Genomic DNA, 20,729 nt, shown 5'->3' with positions numbered 1-20,729 from the left:
CTGGAATAGGAAAAAAAAAAAAAAAAAAAAAATTCTGTTTTCAAAACTGATCCACAAAGCCAAGACTTAAAAACATTATACATAATTCTAAAATTAAAACGCACATGTACATTTATAGAGAGAAACAAACTAGGAAACTTGTTGAATAAAACTGAATCTAGTGTTCTAGAATCTCATAATACTTCAAATAAAATAGCAACAACATAAAGAAAATCCTAGTAGGAGTTAGAAAATGGACCAATTAACCCCTTTGCCTAGATTTCTGTATTACTTCCCCCAACATGCTAGAAATTTTCAGCCTCAAGTTTCAGACTATGAGAAAACACTGGAACTGTTTACTATCAACAAAGTTTGACACCACTATTCTAGAGGCATCTGCATACAAGGGGTCAGGCCCAAGGCAGCAATTCTGGCTTGAGTGTGTCTGCAGATCCAAACCATCTCTGAGGTGGGCTGTCTAAGTTCTAGATCCAAGACAAACAAGAGGGAGCCTTATGACAGCTGTACATTCAACATCCAGCCTCCCTTACAGGCTCAGCAAAAACAATGCTGAAATCACCTCCATCTACCTGATTTCAACATCTGCTTTTTCAAATAGGTCCTAAACTGTACGGTGGGGTTGGGGGCAGGGGCCACCGAGGTAGGAACAACAGGTAAGATTATTATCCTAGATCCTCTCCAAAGTGTTACCAATCACCCTATCAGAAAACTAAAATTAGCCTTAAATCACACAAACACAGAAAAAGAAACCAAGGCTCACAGGTTTAAAGACAAGCCTAAAGTCCCATGGCCAGCAGGCAGGGGGTCCAAGATTTTAATCCAAATCAGCGTGACCCCAAGACGGGCCCCCCTACACACAACACTGCCTCTGCACCTTGTGAGGGACCACCTGCAAATCCTGCAGAGGCTCCAGAGACACAGATGGGCAACAGGTTGGCAGGGAGCCAGGCACAGCCTTCCAGAGGTAGGCACGGCTCTGCGCATGCTGAGAGCCAGTGGACACTGTGACAAACCCCCTGCCCCTTGGTCTCTACTGCCACCTGTGGTGCCCCTGCAGCAGCACCCATCGGGTGGGAAGGTGGGGAAGGAACCTAGGCAAGGCTATTACAGTTTTTCACAATCTCCGGCTCCACTGGAGGCTCCTCCAATGCCCAGCTGGCTCCTCAGCTCCTGCCACAGCCTTGTGGCCCTCGCCCTCCTGTCACCAATGCTCAACCAGACTATGAGTATGCACTGACACAACTGACCCAGAGCTCTCACGCGGACTCAGGCTCCATTTGCAGGTGGCAAGTGCTTAAACAGGCTGACTGAATAAATGAACAAATGAGTGACTAAAAGGATGCATGAGAGCGCCACTGAGACTCAGAAGGCTTTCCTCCACATTCCCACATGCTTTCACACAGCAGTGCTCAAAACTGCCTCCTCCTGTCATGTCTACGAGGGTTCTTTCTATGGGTTTAACCAAACCCAGCCCAGCAGCCAAACGAATGTTTGGAGTACAGGGGGAGAACTGAGTACTCTCTCCAGTGGTGTCCTAGAAAACACCAGACTACTCCTGAAACCACAGAATACCATGGGAGTGGATGTCATTTCCACATCAACTGATTCGAAAAGTCTAAACTATGACAATTTCAAAAAATAAAATCACACTGATTTTTACCATCTATGTAAGACCATCTCTTTTCTCAGTCCTAGAAAACAGCCCCATCACTGACAGAACAGCCACAACCCTCAGACCTTTCTGGGCTGCCCTTTACCCACAGAAGGAAATGCTGGTCTCCATGGTCACAAAGATCCCCAAGCCTGAAATCATAATGTAAGAGCCAGAACTGACTTGAGAGCACCCAGTTTAGCTCCCACACTCTCTTTAATCACCCAGCATCTACTGGGAACCCACCATATGCCCAGACACTGGTCCAGCACTGGGACACAGTGGTGAATAAAACAAAGTTCTCTGCCCTCAAGGAACTGATTTGTCAAAGACAAAGACAAGGTCAAAAAATAAAACAAAAAAGTCAAAAATGCAGAACATTAGATAGTGGTAACTGATAGGAACACATAGGCAGGAAAGAGATCTGGTGCTGGGAACAGCACCCTTTTACTTGGGGGCCAGCAAGGGCTTCCTTGAGGAACAGCCTTAAATAGACAGAGCAGACAACTGCCGCATTGCAAAGCCACCGGGGGAAGGGCTCTGCTGAGAGCAAGCACAAAGGCCCTAGGGGAGATGAGACGGGGCAGGATGCGGAGGCGCTGCTCGTGTGGAGGACTGACTTTGAGGCTGTGCACAGAGAAAGGAGTGTGGGGTGGGGAAAAGAAAGAAACAAGGAGGGGGAAGAAGATTTTCTGTAGTTTAGGAGCCAGACAGCAGTGGCTTGGACCACCAGGGCTGCAGCTAGGGAGAGCTGACAAGATTGCTGAGAAGCCAGGTGTGAGAGGAGGAGGTGGCAAGGAAACCTCCAAGGTTTCTGGACTGAGCACATGGGACAGTTCTGGGACAAGGAAGACCACTTCCATAAATATTTGAGATGTACTCTATGCCAGGCATTCTTTTAGGCTAGACAACAGGGGTGCAATGGCAAAGAACACAGAGGTCATGCTCTCATTCTAAAGAGGACATTAAACAAGTAAACACAAACAGAACCACATGATGTCCAATGGTAGCAAGTACTCCTACATGAAGAAAATAAAGTGGGCAACAGTGTGGAGTAGGACTACAAGGAGGATGCTATTCTAACAAGAGTGAAGCTAAGCTACTCACGAGTGCTAAGGAAAATACAAAAAACAGCCACATGAACATGTGCAAGCAGAGGGTGCAGCATATGCAAATTTAGGCACATCCAAGGAACAGAGCGGAGGCCGGGGGCTGGGGCTTCCGGAGCAAGTAGGCCCAGCAGAGCAAGAGGGCAGGCAGGGCTGGTGGGCCATGGGGGAGGCTGAAGGTTTCTAACAAGGGGAATGACGTAAACCAATTTTCATCTTAAAAAGAAACTCTGCTGTGTGAAAAACGAACTGTGGGGAGGCAATGACACAAATAAGCCTGCTGTAGGCAAATCTAGGTGCAGCCAGAAGACAAGGGTGGTTTGGGCTTAGTGGCAGCCATGAGAGAAGAGTGGTGAGGCTCATGGGTGCTGATGGTAGGACTTGCCAGGACACCCAAGGAGGAGCTGAGAGCGGCGAGAAGTCCCGGGGATGAGCCTAACCATCAGGCAGTGGTCACGCAGCAACAGGCTGGACCAGTACAAGAACCAAGCATCTGTTTTGGATGCTGTCTGTACAAAGGGCAAAAAAATCCAAATCACGTGGGGTTGTTTTTGTTCCGTAAGAGTAAGGCACTCAGGGGATAGAATGCAATTGGACATACAATTTGGGACCACCAGTACATACGATACCTAAAGCCACAGAATGAGATGAGGTGACCCATGGCGAGAAGACAGAGTTTAGAATGAAAAGTCAAAAGTTTTCAATGCTTGACCGATATGCTTAAGTACGAAGCTAGTCCCAGAGAAGACTAAAATTCTACTCTCCATATCTTTTTTGGACAAACCAAGTAAGAGGTTACATAACACAGGTGTATGCACAACTAATACCTGACTAAAATTCAAATTAACCAAATACCACCGCCCTACCACTTGGTTACTTTCCTAACTATGGTCAAATGCGAGGGACAAAGATAAACTGCATTGATTCTTTTAAGGATATTTACAGCTATATCGAAGTATAACAGGCATAGCAAACTGAAAATGCCTAAACTGTACAATTTGAATAGTTTACACAAATGTCCATATCTTGAAACCATGCCCACAACCAAGAGAACACTAGCATCGCCCGGGTTTCCCTGCGCCTCTTTGTACTGCTTCCCTCCTCACTGCCTTCTCCTCCAACCCAGCCCCACTCACAGGCAGCTGGTCTGGGTTCTGTCACCACAGATTACATGGTAATTTCTAGAACTGTACATAAATAATATCACAATATATTCTCTTTTGTCTGGCTTCTTTTGCCCAGAATCGTTATTTTGAGATGATGCCCATGCATGCGTCAGGAGTCTGTCCTTTTGTACTAAGTACTATCCCATGATGTGGACAGGCCCCCGCTTGTTTATCCATTCTCCCACTGAGGGACATCTGAGCAGTTTCCAGTTTTGGTTATTACATTAGCCTACTATTGGACAAAATCATTTAACATGAAGTCTATTTTATAATAAAGTGTTAATACCTCATATAACTTCTTGAACACTGTACTGACAGTGAAAAACAGAACAGCTGAGTAGGTACTTGAAGTATGGTTCCCACTGAATGTGTACTGCTTTCACAACATTGTAAAGTAAAAAAATCTAAGTTGAACTATCATAAATCGGGGATCATGTGTACATATTAATGCAAGGGACTAAGGTGACCTAGAAATGCTTCCACAGGTGAATATGTACATATTCCTACAACGGCAATATTGCTAAAAACACTTTGTGAACACCATGAACAACTGAATCCTACACCTATGATGTATTTTTGCCCTTTCTGAGTAAACCTCAGAAAAAGTTGTCATTTGTGGGTAGTGTGTGTGCATGACGAGACACTAAACTATAATAGTATTTGTTTTCTTGCTAGCCTTATATTCTAGCTCTAAAAGTAGTTCCCAGGCTGGCCGGTTAGCTCAGCTGGTTATAGCATGGTGCTGATAACAACATGGTCCAGGGTTTGACCCCTGTACTAGCCGGTGGCAAAAAAAAAAAAAAAAAAAAAAAAGGTGTTTCCAAAAATAAATTCCAAATTAAACATGAAAAACTCAGACTTACTATTTAAAGCCTTTACAGGTAAACTTCTTAAAAGCAAGAAGGTAAAAGGCCATATTAGGGCATACAATAACTACTCAGGCGATGACAACACAATCCAGATTACACAGCCCAGTGAAGGCTAACACCAGTATTCACACAAGACAGATGTGCCTGTGTTAGTGCCATTCTCACCCCCTGCCCAGGGTTCCCACAAGCATCCCCTCCTGACTGCTCCCAGCCTTCAGGTCTGGGTGCTTCCCAGGTGTCCTCCCCTGCCTGTCAGAACCATCTCTCACACTGCACATGTGGCCAGAACATCCTCGGCCTTGAACCCTTCAATTGCTCCCACTGCCTAAAGGGATCAAGTTGTCAGCAAAGGATCAAGCATGACAAACAAGGCCCTTCTTCACTATGTCCCTGCATAACTACCCAGCTGAAACTCCTTACAGTTGCATATCCTGCCCCATCCAACTACATGGCTTTACCTCTTCTTGCCATTTGCCACCCTAAAACACCAATCTCCCCTTTCTTTACAAGACAACTGCTAGGTATCCCTTCAAACCCCATTGTGGTATCATTTTCTTTCTGCGAGTTACAGTCCCCACCCCTCAACTAGTACATGTCACCACATGACTAATTACAATAATTCCTGTATAACATCTACACTTTATACAGACTATCATATTTAGCACACTATAAAATTATCTTTTACATGTCCATCTTCTAATTAGATACTCAACATTTTTAAAGTCCCATCATGAATCCAGCATCCGTAGGCATCCAATAAATGCTCACTGAAGGAACTGAAACAACTAGTCCAAATCAATAACTCACGCTTTCTTTTGCCTACTTCCATCAAAATTTCCCTAATTTTTACACATGGTCTTTTATTAGCTACCTGTGCTGAAGTCCAGTAATCACTGTAAATGTGGTCACTGAAGAGCAAGTACCTACAAACTTCTCTGCTCCTTTCCTGAACTCAGCTTTCCCAAAGCATATGCAGCTTTGTGAGCAAGAGGCACTGCTTGGGAAATAATTACTAACATTAACACTTAAGTCTGGGCCTGGCTGGTTAGCTCAGTTGGTTAGAGTATAGTGCTGTAACACTAAGGTCAAGAGTTCGGATCCCCATACCAGCCAGCTACCCGCCCCCCTCCAAAAAAGCTTAAGTCCCTTTCTAAGTGGTTACATAAAAACTGATAACAGAGTTATCAATTAGGCACAAAATTAGGCACAAATTACCTTAAAATTAATCCTTTATAATACATAACTTCTACATCTTACAGAGTAAATATTTAGGAATTTATATATTTTAAGGTTGTTCCCTAGAAATGGTAAAATTCAATGAACATTAATTATTGGCTCCTTATTATATAGCATCCTTTTTCATAGTAATATGAAAGTAAGTTTTCTTTATGATTTACTTTTAATTTCAGTTTACATGTTAGAAAAAAAAATAGAGAAAGCCTAAATAAAACTGCAAATATTTTTCTTCACCGCTCTTGAATTGGCCTGGCTAAGAAACAACCAGTGGCTCTACAATGTAGATGGGATGGCTTTTGCAGCATTAATAAAGGCTTAGCGGTCTTTGCTGTCTGCCAGAAATAGAGCCACATAAAGTGTTTTTACGCACCTAACTGTTACTAATATGGTTTTCCTGCACAACTGTAGTTGCCATGTTTTAAACACATTAAACAATATAATTACTGTTTGTTTTGATACTACTTATCCTGAAGAAAAGAATGTCTTAAGCAAGCCTCAAAACACGTCTGGATGCCGGGAAAGTCTGGCATCACTGCTCTGTCATCTGACAGCACAGCAAGTATCTACTAAATACTTCAGGTCTCTGCACTCAAACTCCACACAGTGAAAGTGCAAAATAACTTGAATATATTAATAGCAGCAGACGTATGGCTCTGGAAATACGTTATTTCCAACATATGGCTCTTCACCAATCCTTAAAATGCAGTTACTCTTCTAAAGCCAAATGAAAAACTGACATCAAAGGACCACTGACCATCAGGCTGCAGTGTGCATTCCCTTCGAAACCTGAAGGTATTTGAGAATCTCTGGAACCAGTCATTTTGTGCGGGATGTTAACAGTCTTTACAGCAATGCCCAGAAAACACCAGAGGGGAGAAAAACAAACACAACATAGGCTGGCAAAGGCTTTTAGTCAGACATGAAACAGGACAGGTTAACACTGAAAATAAAGTAATTCCAAAGTAGCCATTTGCAAACCTAGGAAGCCCCACGTCACCCACATGGCCCTGATGAAGGGCAGCCAGGCCAGGGGCAGTCCCCATGGTCAACCCCAGTCCCACCACCTCCACCACACTTGCCTGGCCACAGGGAGGCAACTTGGCCTAAGGACAGTGAAATCAGAGGCTAGACAGTGACCTAAAATAATGGTAATCACAGATAGTACTTGCTTTTTGAAAGACTGTTGATGGTGGTATGAGGGCTAACAATCTTTCTGGAGAACCATTTGGCAGTATATTCCCACTGGCTCCCACAACCACCAAGGCATACTATTCGCCTGAATGCATGCCCTTAAGCTCTGCTCTCCTCCAGCTACTAACGATCAGACTACCTCCTTGCCTCCTTGATCAGACCCACCCCATCAACACTTGAGAACCCTGTTTCATTGATTCTGCCGTCTCTTTTTTTATATCAATTTTTCCTCCTCTCCTGCATCACTTCCATTAGGATACAACATGCTGTTATTTCTCACATCCTTAAAAAAGAAAAAACCACTCTCCTCTCAACTAGACTTCCCCTCCAGCTACTTACCGCCTATCTTTTCATTTCTATTCCACAAAACTCCTTCAGAGCTGTCCACCTGGCTCTTTCTAAGACAAATATAGTACAGGCCACAAATGTGAGCCACATAATTAAACACACACAGGTGAAAATGAGATACCACTATACACCTATCAGAATGGCAAAAATCTAGAACAACACCAAGTGCTGGTGAGAATGTGGCACAACAGGAGCTCTCACTCACTGTTGGTGAGAGTGCAAAACAGTGCAGCCACTTTGGTAGACCATTTGGCAGTTTCTTCCAAAACTAAACACACTCTTACCATTCAATCCAGCAGTTGAGCTCCTTGGTGTTCACCAAGTGAACTGAAAACTTACGTCCACACAAAAACCTGTACGCAGATATTTACAGCAGCTTTATTCATAATTGCCAAAACTTGGAAGCGATCGAGACGCCCCTCGGCTGGTGAATGGATACACAAACTGTCACATCCAGACAACAGAATGTTATCCAGAGCTAAGGAGAAGTGAGCTATCGGGCCATGAAAAGACATGGAGGAATCTTAAATCACATTACTAGTGGAAGAAGCCAAGCTGAAAAGGCCACACACACAAGATTCCAACGAGATGACATTCTGGAAAAGGCAGAACTGTGGAGACAGTGAGAACATCAGGGTTGCCAGGAGTTGGAGGGAGGGAGGGGACGAATAGGTGGAGCGCAGAAGATGTTTACGGCAGTGACACTACTCTGTGTGATACTGTACTGGTGGATACATGGGACCATACAATTTGTCCAAACCCATAGAACGTGCAACAGTAAGAGTGGCCCCTAATGTGAACCAAGGGCTTTGGAGGGATAATGATGTGTCAACATAGATTTATCACTGTGACAAGTGTACCACCCTAGAGCAGGAAGTTGATAGTGGTGGAGGCTGTAGAAGGTACATGTGAACTCCCTCTACTTTCCCCTCAATTTTGCTATGCACCTAAAACTGATCTAAAAAAATAAAGTCTATTACCCTCCTCCTCAAATAAAACCCAACAGGTGAATTCTCATAACATTGTACTTAACCCAGTATATCCAAAATATTATCATGTCAAAGTATAAAAATTATTAGAGCATTTATGTTGTTGTTTTTTTTTTTTTTATACGAAGTCTTCAACACCTAGACCACATCTCAGGTTGGACCAACTACAGTTCAAGTGCTCCATGGCACAGGTGGCTGATACTCATGACAGAAGAGCACAGGTCCACCCTCTCTCTCCAATACGACCTTTACTGCCCACCAATTCTGTCAGTGTATGGCACAGGGGCTCACCCCTTTTTTTTTTTTTTTAAAAGATGACTGGTAAGAGGATCTTAACCCTTGGCTTGGTGTTGTCAGCACCACACTCACCCAGTGAGCTAACTGGCCATCCCTATATGGGATCCGAACCCGTGGCCTTGGTGTTATCAGCACCACACTCTCCCGAGTGAGCCACGGGCCGGCCCAGGGGCTCACCCTTTCTTATGTGATATTCTTTCTTCAACTGGCCTCTTGGTCAGTCATCACACCCTCTTGGTGGTTCTGAGAACCAACCCAACCCTAAATATCATGACTCTAATCAAAGATTGCTGTGTGGTTTCTCTGGACTAGCACTCCTAACTTTAGGGCCAGTTCCAAGCCTCCTTCCTCACACTCTCTTCAAAGTTTACACCACACGCTGGTAGCAGGATCCTTGTTTCACCAAAGATATTTTCCTTCCCTCCCTGGCAGCTTTGAAAGGTGGGGACTAGATTAAATATGTTTACTCCCAAGTCCTAGAAGGCCCCACGAATAGCAGTGTGGACTAAGAAGCAAAGCGGCCTGGCTTTAGACTGAGGAGGTGAAAGAAGAGTCAGCCAACGCAACCTCAGTGTCTAATCCATTCCTGTGATCCAGCTACGTCCTCCCTTAGTTAGCCCCCATCCTGATCATGAAACCACCTTTTGCTTAAGCTAGCTCAAGTAAGGGTGACCCATGGTGAGTACCCTCACCTCATCTGGCTCCATGCCCCATTTCTGAAGCCACTGAGACCTCTCCCAAGGACTTTACAGTGTGAATATGCCCACAATAAACTGTTCAGAGAAGAAAGCAAGATACGAGATTGAACAGACATTAAAATCCCATCTATGGGGCAGACTACAAAGCAAACATTAACATGCAATGTTACACTGCTAAAATCTCTCCTGGGAACAAGGGGCAGGGGTCGGAGTTAGGAAGAATTCACTTCATTCTGGGATCTCTAACTCAAAATGTCTCAATGAGCGTGTATTACTTTTATCATCAGAAACGAAGAAAATTTCCCTAAACAGAAGACTTCTGGAAGCTGAAGGGTAGGCCAGCTGGTGATGTGAAGGAGTTCTGGAACTCAGTGCGCTCCCAGCAGAGAAAGGCATGTCCTAGTGACTCAGGGTCTCCCGCACCTAAAAGCCCCATGCCCCCCACACAGCAGGGAGACTGAGGGCTCCTTGACAGGCACCGAGCCACGGCTTATACAGATCATGTCATTTCAACTGCACCTGACAGTCACTGACCTCAGACAATGCCCACAGTCAGCGCTTGCCTCCCCACCACCTCCACTTAGGCAGCCCTGTTGTGGACCAAAGCATACATGAGACATTCCCCAGGGCTGACAAGGAGCCCAGCATCAATCTTCTGCTTCAAGACTCTGGCAACAAACTCTATAAACTTCACGAGAAGAAAACTAGTAAAACAACATGAGGTTATGAACTGTAAACCAACCTGACCACTGAACAGTTAGGAGCTTTACCCTTTTTGACAGGAGTCAAAAGTCAGGCCTAAGGCATAGAAATTCTTGCACTTATAGCGAAGAGGTATTTAACTATACCACCAGAATTTCCAGAAACATACTATATTTCATTTTCTCAATTTTTATAACTATAATCTCCTATACTCATTAAAAAACAAAAACTGTATTTTCTTTAAATATATGCTTAAGCATTTTTTTCTGGCATAAATTATCTACTTATATGGTTATATATAAAATTTTAACTGTAAGATACAATACTTACTAAAAAAGCTTAACAAAAATCTACTCCAAAGAGCTTTTGAAGTCTGTATTTTTAACTCCAACAGTCACACCTCAATTACTAATAATAGCTTGACTCAAAAAAGGCAAAGTCAAAAGAAATCTTAGACAGCTTTAAGCTCATCCCCAAATCTAATAAGACTAGATGGAGCTACACATCCAATTTGGTAGCTCCTTGTCACACGCGGCTATTGAGCACTTGAAATGTGGCAAGTGCGAATTGAGATGTGCCACCGCATCAAATACACAAAGACTTCAAAGACTCAATATGAAAAAGGAATGTAAAATATCTAGGTAATAATTTCCGTATTGATTCCATGTGCATTTAATACTGGAGCTACTTAGGGTTAAGTAGAAGACACTAGTAAAATTGATTATTATTGTTTATAATATGGTTTTTACTTTTGAACTTCTATGATGTGGTTACTGGAAAGTCTAAGATTACCCATGTGGGTTATGTTACACTTCTAATGGGCGGAGCCGGACTGAAATATCAGTATTTCTCCCTTTCCCATCTTGGATGAGTGCTAATAAAGAGTAAGTATCCCACACGGCAGGAGAAGAAAAGGAAGCCGCCAGGAATAATTAACTTACCAATAACAAAAAGAACATCTAAAAAATCAGAAGTTGACTATACCTGTCAATAGCTCTCTATATTATGTTTGTTTTAAACCCAGAGCCATAAAAGATTGATGTTTCAAAACACAGAAACTTAAAAAACTTCCATAAAACAACAATTTTCTTTAAAAAAGGAAAAAAAAAGCTTAGACAAACTATCTGCAAGATAGGGGGCAATAGCCCAATTTCCTAAATACATTCGGCAGCTCCTAATCATCCCAAAGACCCTATACAGTTGGTGCAATTATCACCCCCATCTTATTGAAGAGGAATCTAAGGTGTGGCATTTTAAGAAACCTGTCCAAGCTAGTATCAGAGCAAAAATTCAAACCCAGGCAGGCTGGCTCAAGGCCACTGGAGGATGTGGTGAGGTCACCTCCTGGGTGAGGCAGCTCCTTGGCTAAAGGCAACCTTCCCAGGAAGAGTGCAGCTGTGAGCCATAAGACTCACAACAGGAGCCTGGCTGGAGCACCAAAGGCAACTACTACATTAATTAAATAAGAATAAAATGAGGGCCAGCCTGTGGCTCACTTGGGAGAGTGTGGTGCTGATAACACCAAAGCCACAGGTTTGGATCCCTATATAGGGATGGCCGGTTAGCTCACTTGGAAGAGCGTGGTGCTGACAACACCAAGTCAAGGGTTAAGATCCCCTCACTGGTCATCTTTAAAAAAAAAAAGAAAAGAAAAGAATAAAATATACATTAGAGAAGATCAACAAAGCCAATACGTTGCTGCTTTGAAAAAACCAGTGAGAGGACTAATACTGGTAAGACTGATCAAGGAAAAAAAGGTAAAAAGCACAAAAATCCAAAGTCAAAAGTGAAAAAGATGTGCCAGCAAGAAAGAAAGGAAGGAAAGAAAAAAAAAAAAATGACACTGTTAGAGATTGAACAGTCATTTAAAATAATGATAAGGATATTATCCACATCTTTAGGTCAAACTTTAGGTAAAAGTTTGATAAGTGCTCAGAATTCCTAGAAAAATACAACATCAAAATAGACTAAAAAAAGAAAGAGAAACCAGAGCAATACTCTAGTTATTAAATAAACACAACCAAATCCAACTCTAAGCCTCAATATCTTCTACCAAAAATTTAATAAGAAACAAATCTAATTTTAGACAAACTCTTCCAGATAATAGAAGAAAGTACAACCGAAATTCATAACCATAATCTGTGTACTGAAATCCAACAAAGACACCGAGAAAGGAAAATTTCAAGTCAGTCTCACTCATGAACATGGATGTAAAAAATCCTAAATGAATTTATGAGCCAAATGAGTCCAGCAATATACAGAAAAGGATGATATTACTATGACCTATAGGTTTACCCAAGAATGCAAGGTCAGTTTAACACTGAACTGATTTTATAATTACTTAACCACATTACAGAACAAAGGAGAAATACATAGTCAAACAAATGCAGAAAAGGCGTTTCCTAAAATTCAACATCCACTCATTAATAAAAGCATTCCTAGTAAACCAGGATTATAAGGTAACTTCCTTAAGCTAATAAATGCCATCTCAAAAAGAACCCTATTAACAAAAACCATAATAATTAAAAAGTGAAAGCTTTCCCTTTGATACGGGAAATGAGATGAAGGATACCTGCTAGCACCATTCCTGTTCAACATTATACTGAAGATCCAGCCAGTGCAGTAAATAAAAGGAAATGAAAGAACTAGCGGTTAGAAAAACAAAAACAAGGGCCAGCGCCTTGGCTCACTGGGGAGAGTGCGGCGCTGGTGGCGCTGAGGCGCTGTTCGGATCCTACACAGGGATGACCGGTGCACTCCCTGGCTGAGCGTGGTGCGGAACCCACCGTGCAGGGGGTCGCAATCCTCTTACTGGTCCAAAAAAAAGTCATTTTTTGCTGATGATACAATTGTATAATGTAGAAAATCCAAAGGATATAAAGATAAATGATACTTTAGAGAGACGCATAAATACAACAGTAAAAATAATTACATTCCCATATACCAACAAAAGGCAAAAAAAAATTTTTTTTTAAATTTTTAACCACTTATAGCATCTAAACAAGAAAAATCAAGTACTGCCCCAAACACTTGGACACTTGGCCAGAGCAGCTGGTGTGAGAGGGTGGTGCCAGGGGAGGGACAGTCTGCATGGCATGTGTAGCATGAGTCAGCACCTCCAGTGCTGAGAATGTGGCTGGTGGTTGAGACACTGGTTACATAAAGGAGGAATGAGTAAATATGCTGAAGATAATAGGTCAGCCAGGTTTCTCACTGTAAGAGAAGAGAGGTACAGTACAGAAAGGATTGGAAGGCTGTAAGAAACTCCACGGTGTTGAACTCCATGGTGTTGCAAAGATTCACTGTGAACTGTTTTTAATTAAAAAAAAAAAAAAAAAAAAAAGATATAAGTGTGTGAATGTATATACACTCATATCTTTATGCTGTGACAATACCAAGCGCCCAAATTTTAATTTATAAACACCACTGCCCATTAAAAGGAACAAGGGCTTCTTGGAATAATGGCTAATTTCAGGGCTGGGGTAAAGAAAACTCAAGATAAGAATGCAACTTCTGATACCATAAGTAAAGAAATGTTCAAAGAATGATGACATGTCAAAAGGAGTCTGCAGCCAGCTTGAAGGGGCTCCGACTGGCTAAATTTGATACACTGTACAAAATAGAAAATCCTAAATCCATACTGATATAAGAGGATATACAAATAAACAAGGAAGAAAAGAAAGCTCTAGCTTACAGCAGAATGCCAATAAATGCAGAAGAAATGATGGAATTAGAAGATCACCATTTGGCCACCAGAGAACTAATGAGTTCAACCAAGAATCATCAATGGATGCTAAAACTAGCTAGTGAAAATCTGATAAGAAATGGGACATTTATGATGACCTCAAAGTATCTCCTTACAAGAAACCTATCAGTGGGGAAACCCATTAGACACCACCTTAACCACACGGTAATAGTGACAGCATGAATCAACATCATAAACTCTTGATATGACTGTGCTTCAAAGAATACAGCATTGCCTTTGTGGAACTCCTGCCAAAATGCAAAACTTGAGTCTAATCATGAGGAAGCATCAGATATATCCAAATATAGGGTTATTCTCCAAAGTGTTCTCGTAAAAAATGCCAAGATACTGAAGGACAAAAAAAGACTAAGGAACTCCTACAGACTTAAAGGAGGTTAAAAATATATATATGACAACTAAATGTAATGTGTGATCCTGGAATTTATTCTGGACCATAAAGGTGGGGAAGAAAGTTTTTTGTCTAACTGTTTTTGCTATCAAGCAATTTTGGGGACAATTGGTAAAATCTGAATAGAACCTGAGGATGAGATGTTAATACTGTAAACAATGCTAATTTTTAAAATTTTTGATAGGTGTACTGCATATGTAGAGAAGAGTATCTTTGTTTTTAAAGTAGCCCCTGTGCTAAGGGTAATGGGTATTGTGTCTGCAATTTATTTTCAAGTAATCAAGAAACAGATAATTAGGTGTATGTGCAGAGAGAGACAGACAAGGAGAGAGAGAATAATAAGGCAAATGTGACACAATGTCAAAAACTGGGGAATCTGGGTCAAGGGTATGTAAAAGTTTTGTACTACTCTTGCATAAATTTGAAATTATTTTTAAGTTAAAAGATTTTAAAAGTTATCAAGTGCCAAAGGATAAATCTAACACAAGAGAAAATATACAGAGAAAATTATAAATCTTTATTGAAAAAAATAAAGATACCCCAAATAAACGGAGAAACACAATGTTCGTAGATGGAAAACGCAAGATGACCAAGTCAACATACAAATGTATCTGTAAGTGTCAATGCAATATGAATCAAAATCCAAATTCTTATGTGGAAACTGAGAAACAGAGCCTAAAACCTAGAGAAATACAAAAAGCTAAGAATAGCGAAAACATTCTTGAAGAGCAATGTAGAAGAACTACTAGGACTTACTAGAAAGCAACAGTAATGCAGAGAGTGTGGTACTGGCCCAAGAGACTATCCCGTAGACAAGTAGACAAAGGAACCATATACAACCAGCGTACACACAGACACTACATTTCCAACACAGAAGGCATTCCACAGTATTGTGGAAAGAATGGTCTTTATGTTTAATGATATCAGACAACTAGGTACCCAAACGGGGGGAAGAAATTAAACTAGACCCCTACCTTAGACCATACATCCATACACATACAAAAATCAATTTCAGAATTATAGACCTAAACGTGAAAGATATGTTGGATAATATCTTTGTGACCTCAGGTAAAGGAAAACATTTTTAAGTAAGACATCAAAAGCACTAAAGCATAAAGGAAAAGATCACTACATTCAGCTATTTAAAATTTAAAACTTCTATTCAAAAGACAATATTAAGAAAATTTAAAAAAATAAGAAAAAGACATACAACTCAATTGAAAGAAAATAGGCAAATAAACAGGCTCTTCACAAAAAAAGACAGCCAAATGGTCAATAGATATATGAAAAGATAATTTCATATGTAATAAAAGAAAATTAAATTGCAGTAAAATACCACCATATACCCATCAGAGAGGCTACAATGAGAAATTCATATTCAGGCAAAAATATGTAACAATGGAAAGTCTCATGTACTGTGGGTGGAGTAAAAACAAGTATAACCACTTTGGGAAACAAGCATTATATTAAGACTGTGAAAATATACATACAGTTGGCCCACCATATCCTTGAGTTCTAAATCTGTGGATTCAGCCAAAAATGAAACAAATATATTTAGGAAAAAAAAAACGTGCCTGTACTGAACATGTACAGATTTTGTTTCTTGTCATTATTCCATAAACAATCCAATATAACAACTACTCACATGGCATTTACATTGTTTTAGGTATTATAAGTAATCTAGAGATGATTGAAAGTATATGGGAGTATGTGCATAGGTTACATGCAAATACTATACCATTTTATATCAGGGACTTGAGCATCTGCAGATTCTGGTATACGTGGGAAGTCCTGGAACCAATCCCCCATGGAGACCAAGAGGCAAGTATATAGTATGACCCAGCAACTCCTCGTCTAGATATATATTCCTTCCTTACAGTATAGTCTTGTATGAATCAAAATACATATACAAGATTATTCACACCAGCCCCAAAGTGAAATAACCCAATTTCCCATCAATTACAGAATAGATAAATAAACTATGGTCTATTTATACAGTAAAATTCTATTTATTGAGCAATCAAAATGAACAAACCACAGGTAAGTTCAAAACAAATAAATCTTAAAAAATATTGTTGAGTGAAAGTAGCCATACACCAAAGATTACATGTAGCATGCTTCCATTTACATAAAGTTAAAAAACAGGCAAAACTAGTGTTTAAGAATGTACGTTTAGTGGCTGTCTATAAAGGGAAAGAAAGGGAACTGTAATCAGGAAGTAGTCTTTAGTAGGCTTTTGGAGTCCTGGTAATGTTCTATTTCTTTATCTAAATGGTGCTTATATCAGGAGTCAAATTAGAATAATTTGCAAAGCTGTAAATTTGTTTTATGCACTTTCATAGTATTTTACAGTAAGAAAGCTTTTTTAAAAGGAAACTTTTGACCAAGGAACGAGGCAATTCAATGAGAAAAGAAGACGCTTCTCAACAAATGACACACAACTGGATACCCATACTTTGGGGGAAGACACCTCTGCTCTTACCTCATACCATAAGCAAAAATTAACTTGAATTGATCACGGCCTATACATAAAAGCTAAAATTATAAAATCTCCAGAAGAAAACAAAGGAGAAAATCTCCTCAACCTTGGAGTAGACAAAGATTTGTTGAGCCCAAAAGCACTAACCATAAAAGCAAAATTGATAAACTAGATTTCACGAAACTTAAAAAGTTCTGTTCCTTGAGACATGGTTGCTTCTGGCTCCTGGGAGGAGCATTGCTTCCACCTTTATAATGAAAAACTGCCAAACTAACTTCACATCTATGACTGTTTTTGAACCTACCAGAAAGCTGAGGTTACAGGACAAAAACTGGCCCCAAATCTGAGTGCCTACAGGGAAAGAGAACACACACTCACGTGGGGTTGATGTCATCAGACACCGGTAAGAAGACTTCAGTAAGAACAGGCAACAAATTGGGAAAGGCTCAGTAAAGGCTGGCAGGACAATTTCTGGGGGTTGCAGAAATTAGGGAAGTCTGCATAACTTTGCAGGCTGTCTCCATGAAATCTACTGGGGGGGGGTCACTCAAAAGATCTGAAGGAGCCCCAAGAAGCATTGACAGTGGCACAGAACTGAGTAGGGGGACAAGGAGCCATGAGGGAGGGCAAGAAATTCCACCCAGACTCTTCTCCATCTCCACTAAGGAACAAAAGCCTTCACCTGTTCAGGGAAGGGCTTTGGTGAGCACACACTACAACTGGGGGAGGGGCAGGGCAGTCCTGGAAGAGGGGTAACACTATACACTGAGCTGCCCACAACTACAGCCAGAGAAGGGGTAGGGAAACTGAGAAGGCTGTACCCAAGACCCCGGTCACCGGACACACCCAAAACTGAGCCTTACTAAGAATAAGAGGCAGCACCCCACCAGCATCACACACGTCCCAGTCAAAAAGCTTCAAACAGAAGCCAACAGCAGAATACTGTTGGGAAAGGAACAGAATAGTAACAAGAATGTGCAAAGAGACCCTCTGTGAAGTACAGCAGAGGGAAGACTTAAAACTCAAAATTACAGACATTGCTCTGGTAAATCACCCTCCACCCTGGAAACAAGCCATCTCTAAAAAATCTGAAGCCCGTGGTACACAGAAGATAACCTTAATAAACCATAACAACAACAAGTTATAAACCGAGGCCAACTCTAAACAAAAGTAATGCAAACCACAGCATTAAAGGCCTAGTGGAAAAGGAGGCATGCTCACTTCCAGGCATAAAAACAATGTACTCCAATCTGCACTGTCCTATACAACATGTCTGGCTTTGAAAAAATAATTATAAAGCATACAAAAAAGCACACACACACAAAATACACCAAGAGACAAAGCATTCATTAAAACAAGACTCAGACATGATGTGGGTGTTGGAATTATCTGACAAGGAATTTAACTTTAGTATAACTTTAGATTTAACTTAAGATAACTTTAGTATGTTAAAGACTATCTAACAGAAAAGATGGACAATATGCAAGATCAGATGGCTAATTTCAGCAGAGAGATTGAAACTACAAAATCAGTGAACTTGAAGATATTTCAATAGAAATCATCCAAACTGAAACACAAAGAGAAAAGAGTGGTGGTCGGGGCAAGGGGCAGAACATCCAAGAAATGTGGGATAATATGAAACATTCTATCATACATGTGATTGGAATCCCAGAAAAAGAGAACAGAACAGAAGAAATAATGAGTCAAGAATTTTCCAAAATTAATAACAGACACCTAACCACAAATCCAAGCAGCTCAGAGAACATTAAAATTAATTAATTAATTAAATATCCTGGTCATATCACTTCCAAACTACTGAAAACAAAGAGAGAAAATCTTGAAGGCAGCCAGGGATAAAAGAAATATTACATGCAGAAGAACAAAGATAACCATTACACCAGGCTTTTTGTGAGATACCAGAAAACAGTGGAGTAATGTCTTTAAAAATCTTTGGGGGAAAAAAAGCTGCAAACTCAGAATTCTATACCCAGCAATGGTATCTTTCAAAAGCAGAGGAGGAAATAAAGACTTCCTCAAACAAAAATGGAAGAATTCTTTGCCAGCAGACCTAATCTAGAAGAAACACTAAAGAAAATATTTTAGGAAGAAAGAATATGGTATCGGACCACAACTTGGATCTACAAAAGAACTGAAGAGCCCTGAAAATGGAATAAATGAAAGTAAAACAATCAGTTTTTACTTTATTTTTAACTGCAGTAAAAGATGACTAACTTTCAAATGTAAAAATAGCAATGCACTGTGTGTTTATAGTATATGTAAAAGCAAAGTCTAAAACATCAATAACAAAAGATGGAAGGGAAGAACTGGGAATATACTGTGGAAAGTCCTTATACTATACTGTGAAGCAGTATATCATTAGAAGGTATACTCTGGATTAATTTAAAATGTATGCTGTAAACCCTAAGGCAACAAGTATAAAAATATTTTAAGAAGTATAAATAATAAGTCAGTAGAAGCGATAAAATGGAATCATAAAACATGCTCAATTAAACCCTAAGGAAGCAGAAAAAGAGGAAAAAGAAAACAAAGAATAAATGTGATGAACAGAAAACTCCTAGCAAGATGGCAGATCTTAACCAAATCTTATCAATAACCACCACTGGCTGCCTGGGGCCAGGGAAGGGGGATGTGCTGGCAAAGAACAGGAGCGAGTCCTGTGGGATGAGGGTCACAGTCCACATCTTAATTGGAGTGGTAGATATTTGCCAATACTCATAGAACTACATGCTTAAAAGGGGTGCACCTTACTTACCATACCTCAGTAAAGTTTACCTTTCAAAGTAAAAAACAAAAAGAAAAGAAAAAGCTACTAATTATGGCAAGGCATGATTAAAGCCAGACTGTGCAGTTTCACTTACTAGCTAGGTCAACATGGGTGCTACCGAACCTCTCGGCCTCAGCTTCCCCACCTTAAAATAAGGATAATGCTGCCCACCTGCCTCATCAGCCTGAGTGAGGAGCAAGTGAATTAATACATGTAAGAGCTTAGAGTTCACTATCTGGCATGTGGTAAGAGATTCTCAAGTGTTAACTAGCATTACAATTAATAAGGAATAACCCCTGTTTCACACATAAGATGAGAGATGTCTCAGTGAGGGACATAGTCAATGTCTCTGCTCTGGTCAAATCAATATCACTTGACCATCAAGACACTAAGACTGAATAAAATAAAAATCACTGTGGATCAAACATCTCAAAAACATTCCACCTGTCCACTGTATCTCTATTATCTCAAGGTATATTTTTCAAATTACTTGTTCTATTTTGCGGGTGAAGACACATTTTACTTTTTAAAATATCCACTCTACGTTTTTAGAGCTGTAAACTAAAATTAAACGAGAAGAGAATAGATGATCATGAGCTGAAATCCCTGGAAGCCTCCTCTCAAGAGAAGCTGGCTCTTTTAGATTCACCTAATAAGCGGGCTGCAGAGATCCTAGGACCAAACACTACCTACTCAGACCTATGCTTGAAAGCTCTGTGCCAGGTCCTGTTAAAGAAGATGCCAAGGAATCACTCAGTTAAAAGCCTCTGTTCTCACAAGAAAGTCTACCATGGGTGCAAAGAAAGGTAAATGCAAATAAAATATAGTACCAGAAATATATTGATAAGAGATAAACCTCATAAGGTTACAAACTAATCCATTTCACCTACATTCTATTTCCTCTTCGCAGTGCAGTGTTTATTGAAGACCTACGAGGTGCTGTAGAATGATCCAAAGACCGAATATATGCTTGGGCTCTTGGGAAAACGGCATGGGGCTGGCAGGTTAGCTCGGTTGGTTAGAGTGTCATGTTATTACCACCAAGGTCAAGGGTT

The 20,729-nt window shown here is 40.6% G+C and overlaps 1 protein-coding gene across 1 annotated transcript in view; it reads right to left on the bottom strand.

The window, feature by feature from the left end:
* FAM193A (family with sequence similarity 193 member A) overlaps window positions 1-20,729 on the bottom strand; it is a 165,093-nt gene that overhangs the window by 107,091 nt on the left and 37,273 nt on the right. The window lies entirely within an intron of this gene.

This window comes from Cynocephalus volans, chromosome 9, assembly GCF_027409185.1.
Source record: "Cynocephalus volans isolate mCynVol1 chromosome 9, mCynVol1.pri, whole genome shotgun sequence".
In the NCBI taxonomy this organism is placed as follows: Eukaryota; Metazoa; Chordata; class Mammalia; order Dermoptera; family Cynocephalidae; genus Cynocephalus; species Cynocephalus volans.
The sequence above is the reverse complement of the archived record's forward strand: the minus strand, read 5'-3'. Positions and strand labels throughout refer to the sequence as shown.